Genomic DNA, 11433 nt, shown 5'->3' on the forward strand with positions numbered 1-11433 from the left:
ATCTGTTACCTTAGAATAAAACTACCCTGGAACAAGTACACGTGACAAGAGAAAGAGGAAAGGGAGAAATGACGAATCTTCAATTACAAGGGTGAAAAAATAAACAAAAGCTATACTATTATAATCTTGCCCTCGCACTAAAAGACCTAATGCACTTTATTGCGACAAAACAAAGGAAATACAATAAAACAAGGAGTATTCAATGATTACATGTACAGTCATGGGAGCTGACATCTTATTTTTTTACAAGACCTTTTTCATTTTGAATAAGGAAGAAAAGAGACGGAGAAATTAAGAGACAAGTGTCTATGTGGATGGATATCTGCATGAGCCTGTATATATATGTGTGTGTGCGCGCGCGCGTACGTGTGTGCAAGAACTCATGATACCTTCCTAGTGAATATTTATTGGTCACAGTTAGACACATGCAGTGACAGGATGAAACAGCTGATTCTTAAATTTACAACTTGAGACACCTAAGCTGTAAGCTTCAAGCCTGACTTTCCGTCACAAATCTCTAAAGCAAAATCTTGGTACATATCAAGATTTGAGCTGCAAGTAGCTCCTCCTCGCTAACGGCTTTCCCAGAGTCCTCTTATTTCTGAAGTTTGTAGAACTTTCTGGTTTAAAAATGTTTTTTGTTCACGATGCATCTAGTTTTCAATTACTTTGCCAGTTTTGAAGCGAACAGAATCAGGAGATAATGTTGGGTATCGTCTTCAAGGCTGAAGGATATCATAAATCATCTTAAGGATTCGTATATGCAGTTTTAGTTTCTATGTGAATACATCTGCTGCTGATTTTATGAGATTTAAAACACGTCTTCGTCTTTTTTTTTCTTTTCTTTTCTTTTCTTTTCTTTTCTTTTCTTTCTTTCTTTCTTTCATTAATATTTAAGCCTTTAAATTATTTTATTTATTATTCGGTCTGCACAAAAATACACATACACACACAGGCTCTAGTCACCAAGTAGTATGTCTAAAATGTTTTTTCGCAGTCGTGCCTTAAGGATTTTTCAAGCTGGTAGAAAAACATCACTTTGTCGTCTTCGTGCGTCGACTCGAACAATGGAGATATTTTGAGATGACAGAGATGACAATGGCGATCAGTCTACCATAAAAAAGATGTAAAGATGATGATTTCTTTGGAGTCTACTCCATGCTAGTGTCTGGTACCTTCCTTACTGTACCAAACCCTGGAGACCTTCGTCTGTTGTTTTCCTCCAAAGCCTCGTCTTCTAACCTCTGCCAGTCTCATCATGTCTCATTGATATTGTTCTTGCTCGTGCCTGAATTCTTCCAGTTTGCCGCACTGGTGAAATGTGCGGATGCTCCACGTACCAATCGAGGTTCTTCTCTCAGTTTTTTGATAGATCAGCTGTAATAGCCCACATTGCTCTGTCTCCGTCATGAAGCTTGCTGTTAGCCCGGGTCTCGACCGATCGAGTGTAATATTTCTTTTCCGCTTCGCCTCTCTGCTTGTCCCCAGCCTCCTCCCAGTACCGGTGGACCGGCCTAACCGTTCGCCATTTGATACCAACCATGGGGGTGATGAATGTAAATTTTCTCTGGACTGGACTGATGACAATTCTTTCAACAATCGTCTGTTGACCTAGTCAAGGATGGTGGCAGACTAACTTTCGATTGGCTGGCGAATACAATGTCCATTATCAGAAGGTGGTTCATACCTACATTTCTAGTAAGTGTTGTGTTACCAAAGTTGTAAACCATACGCATGGCGAGGACATCTAGATTATTATCAACATTCTTCTAGGTCTGTATTTATTTCCAGGACCCGCTGGTACGTTTCCCCGAATAATCTTACCTCTACATCATGAGTACTACCCCAGAAGCGTGATGAGGCAGAGGAACTCGCGTGCTTTATCTCCTACCTGCTTCATCGAGATCACATTCAGCAATGTCGACACCACCATCATCTTCGACAACAAAGGTGGCCGGCTTTCAGCAGGAACTAGTTTCTTCGAACATGCACCCGACTGTCAGCGAGAATCAACATGGAGGTGTAGAGGAATCGATAGCCTCCTTCATCCTGTAAGTGTCAACGAGGAGGGAGCGGGTGGAGGATGGAGAAAGAGAACGAGGAGGAATACCAGTCATATCTCCGCCCTGCTCAATATCGTCGAGGCATGGAACCAGTCCTCCAGAGACAGCTTTTCTCCCCTTGCGTGCAGTCTGTCCCTCTTTTAGCCGTTCCTGCAATGGAAGGGTCACGTGAGGGGAGGATAGAGTGAGCTCTCTTGCCTACAGCATCTTTTGGCAAACTGGAAGTGGTTTCGTAAAACGAGGCGGGTCACTTCATCTTGAGACGCTTTTGCAGGACTTTGTGAAGGGTAAAAATCTCCCCCCTTTGCTCTCCTGTCATCAAAGCTTTTCTCGGAAAAACATGAAACCCGACGCAGGCTTTGCGTTTTGATGCGCTTGGGGAGTGCCGGGATTTTCTGGTAATGTGAATGCCGGAAGGCTGGTGGCGGGTTTGAAGAGGTTTCGCTCTGGATTTTGACCAACTGCTGGGGTCACCAGGAAAGGTCATTACACTGGTAACAAGCTCGATATGAAGTGCTGTAATAATGCATGCATGTTAACAGAGGTGTAACGTGTAAAATTTCTGTAATATAATCTGGACTTGGGGAGGCGGAGAGCCTGGTGGTTAAAGTAATTTTGTCTGAGACCAGAGGCGCGGCGTGACGCAACGAACTTATCCTTTCTTGACCTAGGGGAGTGGGTACTTAACTCCTGGGGCAGGTAAGTCACAGCAGCTCGGCATCACCCTCATAAAAAGCTGACCCTCGTGGCGGGCGCTAACCGTTACAACACCAGACCGCTCATTTTGTTTGTTTGTTTTTGTGGGAGAACGGGAGTAAGCATCTTTGTATGAGATAATTACTGCCATCCGATTATTCATAGGAAAAGATTGTGCAGAAGATGGTCTGATAGATAGATTTTGTAACTTCTAATTTCTAATATATATTTTTTTCTTCTATTTCCTTATGTGGTAATTTTTAGAAACACATGTAGCAACATTCACAAATATCTTAACCCACAAACGTCTTTTGAATGAAACGTCACCCGTCTTTAACCCCCTCCCAGATTTTTGATATCCGTTAACTTACAGCATTTTTGGTGGTCGTAGGATGATTATTCGACAATATGGAAAAAATATGGGAACGTGGTGTGTGGATTGGGAGTCTGGGGGGCGGGAGGGTGTTATCAGAGGAAAAAATTCAGACCTTCATACCAAAGAAAAATGCTGGATCTAAGAAGAATTACGTTCGCGCGAGATGAAATTCGAACGTTGAACTATCGGATTTTTACTGTGTCGAAGACATAAGTTTTATTGCTAAGCGACAAGATTGCAGCAGGTCTAGGTCGTAAAACTCATTTTACCTGCCAACCTCCCATCTCTTCAAAAAAGGAAAGTAAATAAATAAACGAAAGAAAGAAGCAAACAAAAAGTCACCAGAACTCAGTAGCACTCTCGACTGACGTCATCAAAAAACTCAATTTTGCCTCAGTTGCTGCCGTTATGGCTCAGCCGAGACGAGTAAATGGCAGGGAAAAGAACCTCGTTAAAGTTGATGAGCGAGGGACCTTTGGCGAATCGTTTGCCCAGCGACATCTTTTTACCGTCCTCGGCGACTCCCGCAGGCACTAAAACAGAACAACTGCCGTTCGGACTTTATAAACCGATGAGTGGAATCCTGGCTTGATAAAAGGAATGGAGCATCAGTTCTCTATTAAACAAAGCTTGGAAACGTAGCAAACTATGGAATTAATACTATTCTATTTTAGGAGAGTAATACCAAAGCCTTCCGTTCCTGATTTTGCAGTCTTCCTAAAATGGACAAAGCTGTAGGAGAGATGTCTTTGATGGTCCAGGTGCTTTTCTTTCAGAACGCCATAGATCAGGCTAGGTTTCAGCCTGTTCTTCTGCTAACAGGTCTTTAACGGTGGTTTTGAGGCGGTTGAGGATTAGTTTGAGCATCACTTTGTCTTGGTACCTAATTAATTTGACGTTTCTGGTTTCTGGCAACGTGTAGGGTTTCCTTTCCCGTGAAGTAGAGTTGTTTGTGTCCATTCTTTAGGTCGTTACATTTATATCCAGATCTTCTGGAACAGAGGCGGGAGGTCGTGGCTAATCATGGCCTCAAACAAATTCGTGGTCGTGTACGCTAGGTGGCATCCTTCCATAGGTCTCGTACAAGTCGGGCAACGACCTACCCAACGCCTCCAATAGTTTGGACAATTTTTTTTCTGGAGAAGCAGTTATGCTCTTTGCCTTTTGAGCGTTTGGGAGGCGTTAAATAAATTATCATGTATGAATAAAAAATGATAATTTCCTTTTTAGAAGATGAATGCATGCTGGTGGATTTTTGTTTGGAATCTGGTGAAATTTGAGACTATTTTTCGCAAGTGCAGGGTTGTCAACTGGAATAGCCTCTAGGCGATTTGAGTGCAGAGAGGCCTAATGTCGGTATTCTCCATTTTCCGAATTTCCACATTTGAACTCTAAACTTTTGGGTTGGGTGGTTTGTATGACTTCTTATTTGATTAAAGTTTTGTGGGACACGCTGTCTCTTTTTTCTTTGTTCTAGCTTTTATTATTATTTTATTTCAAATACTGCTGACAGCGGTAGACCCCACAGTATCCAACTACAGTACATTATAAAGCTGAGACAACAAATACATTGATGGAGCTGTAAAAATGTCTGTGTCGTACGAAAAAGTCTGAGTCATCGAAGGACCAGAGAACCCCATCCATTGTCTTTTGATATGAATTCTCTCCCCATCGACTTGTCAAGACCAAGGAATGCAAATGGCCAATGAAACCATCCTTCCAGGAAGTTCAGTACATCTTAGCCCGTTTATCAGTTGCTTTCCTAGGTAATCAAAATCCAGAGAAAGCTATTACTGGCATCGAACAAAGCTGCATACCAATGAAAATCTTGTTTAGGCTGTCGATGGGTACCTTGCTTCCGGCGGTGCTTGTGCGTCACAAGACACGGAGCACCGGGATTATGGCTCGCTTTCCAGCCAAAAGGGAAAAACATAGACCTATAAGGTAGACAAGACTTACAGGGTAGACACAGAGACATGGCATGTCGGTCTGCGAGACGGCACTACGTCTGAGTTTGGTCTTTGCTGGAAAGAAAGGAGATAACTAAAGTTAGTTCAAAGCCGCTGACGCAGCGTGTGAGAGAGAGAAAGAGAGAGAGAAAGGGAGAGAAAGGGAAAGAAAGAGAGAAAGAGGAGTGGATGTCTTGGCGGAAAGAGGAGGTCAGACAGATAATGGCAGTTGGGCAAAATGTCGGGCTTTGATTACAGACAAGAAGAGGCAGACGCCAAACGCTTTAGCGTCAGAAAACAACAGATGCGGTCAGGACAAGAAAGTTTCCACTACATACCCACAAGTCCTTCCTGCCCAAAGTAAGAAAAACAAAAATAAGAGAGAGAGAGAGAGAGAAAATCTGCGTTGATGGAGATTTCTTCAAGGACACAAGGATCGAAACCGGGATTAGGGTGTTGTCATGCCAGTAATTAAGCTAGATTTTCTCTACGTGCTGTTTTGCGGGCATCCAGCCGAACACTGGAAAACGAATCGCAAAAACAGTATGTATGTAGATACATTCGTGATTACATTATAGATACAGCATATAAACGGGTAAATTTCATGACCGAATCATTATACATGGAAGGAAAGAAAGAAAGAAAGAAAATGCCCGCGCCGTAAACAGCGAAATGCAGTGGCTTCCTTATCAATCAATCAAACAATCAATCAATCAGTCAATCAATATTGTGTTTACCAGGGATAAACCAGGACAGAAATTTCACTTTTGCTCACAAAAGTAATTTATACATGTAAACATAATGTATATGTGTATATATATAAATATACACACCCATGTAACGACATTTAACACACACGCACACTACACCCTCTCACACATTCATGAACTTCTTCCAATGCATCAACGTCTCTCTCATCTCCAGATACGATCCTATCGAGGATCAAAGAGGCGCTGACGATCTTAAAATATGTGATGGTGATGAAAGTGAAAAAGGTTCCAATTTGAAAAATGATTTCTATCCTAGCAACAGCTTTGTCAGTGGTGGTAATGGAGGTAATATAAACTCATCTCGCTGCAGGCCCATCAAATCACGATGCCACTAAACAAGCATCATCTGGAAAATGATGACAGGCTTCACCAGTCCAGCCGCCGGGAGTCAGTGAGTTTTTAATATTTCTCAAGATGAGACTTTCTTTTAACTTGAAGACGAAAACCCTGTCATCAGTCACCAGGTCTAGGGTAGCCCAGGTAGACATAATTCTCTGTTTCCCCAATTAGCCATCATCCAACGACTTTTTTTTTGACTTTCTTTACTGCACATACGTCACTTCCTGTGACATTAAGCCTCAGAGAAAAGCACGAATCAAGAATTAGAGGCCCTGCCATCTCAGACTCTTGTTATAAGGAAAGCAACGGATCCTCAAAAAACTTATTTTATTTTCGTATCGTGGTGTCATGTCAGCAAAAGGGAATCGATTCAGAACGAATAAAACTGGATTAAGGACAGGCATCTGCGACTAAAACGAAGACAGACATGTTCATGGATTGGTTGTTTTCGATTCCCTGTTCACCGTGTGGTTGTAAAGAAGTCTCTGTTTTCAAGTCTGGCTTTCAGGAAGCAAGCAAAGGGAGTAGTTTTATGTTGTTATTTGTCGGGCCTTCAGTTGTCATAGCTACTGAAGTTATTGTACTTTTATTCTTGTCGTATGTCTTGAAAAATGTCCATGATTGCTTTTGACGTGCTGTGTTGTTTTGGCAGGACCTGCCATTTCTTGGACTCAACAACGAAAGAAACGAATCTCCAATGGGAAGATACCCTTGTTCATATAGTGAACAGATGGGGGACGACACTTTCAGTATTGGAAGGGCCACAGTCTGAAAAAGATCAAAGAAAATAATAAGACAAAAATATATGAAGAAATACTAAAGACAGCCCAAAAAAAGTATTGGCGAAAGACGAGAAAATTCAATAGAAGTAAAACGAAACCAAAGAAAGGAAAGAGAGAAGCCTAGGCAATACCACTTTACACTGACTATTTGTTTTACTGCGCCAAACAATCAAATAAGGTGGCACAACAAGGATGAATATGAAAATTTTCCTACAAGATGTGATAGATGACTAATTCAAGTTACTGATTCCGCTTGACAAATGAAAGTCCAGACAGCTTAACGCATCCATCGTCCACAGAAAACCTTTCCCACAGAGTGGTTCTCAACAAATGTTTGCCGCAAAAATCAAACAAATGAACGGAAAAGCGCAAAATATATAGGAAGCAGAGCTTTTCCTGAAACAGTTAACAAAGGGGGAGTACACACAAAACATTCTGAAATTCTTTAGCTACCTCGTGTAGATTACACTTGCTGAATAGGAAATTTATGTCAGCCTTCAACTAAATTTTGTTAAATTTGATCTCAGAGCTAAGGAAAATTTATTAAGTAGTTCTCAAAACCAAAACATTCTTTAAACATGCTGTAAGTGGTGCAGATCTTATTTTTATCCATGTCTTGTTTCAATTTAAGAGTTCCATTTCAATAATCTTAAAATGACATGAAGAAAAACTACATTGAAATTTCCAGATGAAGGAAAGACCGAAGGGATCTAACAATGGATGTATTTGGCCAAACCAGTATAGTTTACATGCAGGGTTATCAAATAGAAAGTTTCACAAGTGGAACAGGAGAACAGATAATTTGTTTTAGTTTCAGAGTTATGGTCCATATATAATCTATACCAAAAGCACAGTAACCTACATTTTGCACAAATTTACACAGAATAAATGCAAAGTTCCCCCAACACCAAAAATGTTGGTGTGCTAGTTTTAATATTTAGCATCATTTTCAGAAATCTCAGTTTTCCTATCACAAATATAAAGAGATTCAAAAGCCCAGATTTGACTTCCATACAACAAAATAGGTTTTATACAACTATCAACAAGGTTAATTTGAGTGTAAATCAAGTTTTCTACATTTCTTTAATCAGTGAAAACATAGCTTTGTTTGCCAGTCCACATTGTAATGTTTTTAGCTTTATAAAATTTATTATTAAAATTTAAAAAATGATCAATGGTGCTTATAATCCCAAACCACTTCAATTCTTTTTCCATTGAAAGAAAGATGGAGAGCTTTTCTAACCTCTCCATGTGAGAATACCATTGTTTTTTCAGTATTTAGTTGAGGACCACATTTTTTGCAATAATCATTTCAAGCATCAAGTGCTTTCTGCATATCACTGGCATTTTCAGCATGTATAACAGTATCATCAGCATACAAAAGCAGAAATAAGTACAGATGATGACCAATATTGCAAAAATCATATTCATTTGATAGAGTTTGAGGAAATACAAGTCCATCAACATACTAAGAAAGAATTTTTTATAGTCATTTAAAAACAATTTTAAAAAAAGTACAGGCGACACGTTTTCTCCCTTCTGCACTCCAATATTACAGGTAAAGAAGGAGGATAATCCATGCTGTGTTTTAACACAGGACTTTGCCTTAAGGTGAATATCTTTCATCACATTTAACACTTTACCACCTATGACATAGCTGATCAGATTTTTCCCTCAGTCTAGTCCTTTGCACATTGTCAAAGGTCTTCCTATAATCAATGAAATCCTTTTTCTTGTGCTTGAATATTGACTAGACAGTCAAACTAGAAAATATGGTCGACAGTGAAGTTACTTTTTCTGAACCCTGCTTGTTCTTGCCCAAGTAAGTTGTTGACTTCCAAATAACACCAAGGTATAAATTACACTGTAAGTCTACTTATATTCATCGGCCGCCGAAAGTTTAGCGAATAGTTCGAAGTGAAATGAAACACGCTATCGATAAAAGAAAAGTGATTGTGATACCCTTTTCTGAAGAATTGTTGCTTTTTAATTTACACAGTTCTAAACTTTTTGCAGATTGAAAATTTAGTTAAATGAAACAGCTGAGAGAATTCATTGGTCTAAGCGATAAGACCCGGATGTTTCCTTGAGAACATAAAACTATGATAAAATGAAAAAGACAGTAACTTGGATAACAAAAATGAAACAATTAAGAGTAGAATGACAAAGGAGGGAAGGAGGAGAATAGTAATAATAAGAAGAAGAGAAAGAAGAAAAATTGAATGCAAGTGTTGATCAGTATATTTTTTCTAGTGTCACTATTCACAATACCTGTTCCTTACGCTTTGTTTGACTTTCACTTGTTTCAAGTTTCACTTTCCTCCATGCAGTTCCTCTGTTCCCTTCTTATATCCTTCTATCTCGATCTATCCTCATTCTTTTCTACTCCCTCTCTCCCTTGTTCTTTCGCTCTTTCTCTCTGTCCCTCCTTTCTTTATCCTCATGTCCCTCATCTCAATCCTCTCCTGTCCTTTCTGTGCATGTGGTGTTTGCTAGGGGAAGGTTTAGTTTAGATTGTTATCTCCCTTTCTAGATTGTCAACGTGCTTATGTCCCTTGGTTGCAACTTCCGGCCCGATCGAACGTTTGTTAGATCATGACGTGTATTGATATTAATTAGTTCGTGGTTAGATGGAGAAGATGGGTTAGATGGAGAAGCAACTGAGATAGCCCGGACAATTATAGAGGGTTATCACTAATAAGTACAGTAAATAAAATGTTTGGGAATACTCTGAATTTGAGACTAACAAGATGGGCAGAGGAAAAGGGTAAGATAGCTGAGGAGAAGTGTGGTTTCAGGTAAGGACACTCCATTATAGATAATATTTCTGTACTGTATGCTATTGCACAACTATATTTACTCAACTTTCTCTCTCTCTCTCTCCTCTCTGACGTCCTCTTTGTCCTCTCCCTCTCCTCTCTGAGTCTGTTTCTGTCCTCTCTCTCCCTTTTTACTGTCCTATCTGTCCTCCTCTCCCTCACTCCGGTCCTCCTCCCCTCTCTCACGTCTCTGTGTCTTCCTCTCATTCCATCATCTTTGTTCTCCTTTCTCTTCCTTCTCTTTGTACACTCTTTCTTTCTCTCATCTTTCCGTAACCCCCCCCCCTTTTTGTCCCTTTCACCTATCCACTGTTTCTCTCTATCTTTCCTTGTCTCAGACTGTCTTTAAAGATTTCTTTATCATTTATGAGGCTTCCTTTGCCAGAGGTAGCTAATCGGGATAAATCTTCGGTGACAGAAAGCAAATATTACATTTCTAGGCTAAGCGCTGGGTCGCTGTGAACCTTGTGGCATCCCTGTCCACAGGGGTGGAGGATGGAAGGTTGTAAATGGATGGAGGCTTCAGAAACTCTGACGGGGCTTGCCTAGAATTACAGACACGCAATGAAGCCCCCCTGTTGCACTTTGTTGTAGATGACATGCTCTTTAGTTTACTTCTCTTGATTTGGAGAAGAAAGTTCATTTCCATGGAGGTTTGAAAGTTCGGGTGCTTGGGGGCTGTGGTAGAGAGATTAGCAGGGAATGATCAGCACATCAAATGGTTGTAATTAAGGAGAAAGAACCCAGCCGCCACGCCATCACATTTCAAACTAAATTAAAAAATCTTGTCATGGGCTCCAAGATTCTAGAAGGACGCAACCTTGTAAGCTTTGATGGGCAAGACGGCACTTAACTCGCCCATAAGAGGCAGTAACAGATTTTTTTCAGAGAGCTTTTCTTCTCTCTCTCTCTGGAGCCGCGGATTAAGAATCTCTCAAGAGCCTGATATTTCTGTCTTTCTGTCCCGTCAGGTCTGTTTCTTTCTTCATTTCATTTTTTCTTTTGTTTATTTGTTTTTTCTTATACACCTGTCTATGTTATAAATTATCTCTCAAGATTACTCACTGCAGCCTTTTGGACATCTGGAAAACCTGACTAAAACTATGAATAGAAAATGGAAATGCATCGATAATACTTACTAAGAGTATAACTTAAAAGCTTTGTGTCTTCCAGGCTGTGAAGTGAGCAGCTTGAGCTGGAAGTGGATATTTTTTATTTTTATATCAGAGAAAGAGAGAGATTTCTTCTGGGTCTTGGAGAAAATCCAGTTTAATTGGTTGTAATCGCAAAAAATTACAGACTGTGTGCATGTGCATGTGTATGTATATGTGTATGTGTATGTGTTTTTTTAAAAAAATCATCACCCTCTGCCTAAAGACAGCTTAGGTACTATTTTATCTTAGCTAAAAAGGGTGAGAATAAGAAACCCGCTTTTGTCTTAGACACATTCAGTTCTAGTTTTCTCTTTCACTGCACCACGCTACCTTGTCATCCACCTCCTAAGGACACAAAGATTTATCGTTGTTCGTGACGAGATCTTCCACTGTGGTGCCATCAGCAAACTCAGCCATGTGAATGGATGTTGTTTGTGAAGACCTGGTACAGAAAAGGAGATAGAACTCATCTTTGTAGGGAGGAG

This window comes from Pomacea canaliculata, linkage group LG7 (genome assembly GCF_003073045.1).
Source record: "Pomacea canaliculata isolate SZHN2017 linkage group LG7, ASM307304v1, whole genome shotgun sequence".
Classification (NCBI taxonomy): Eukaryota; Metazoa; Mollusca; class Gastropoda; order Architaenioglossa; family Ampullariidae; genus Pomacea; species Pomacea canaliculata.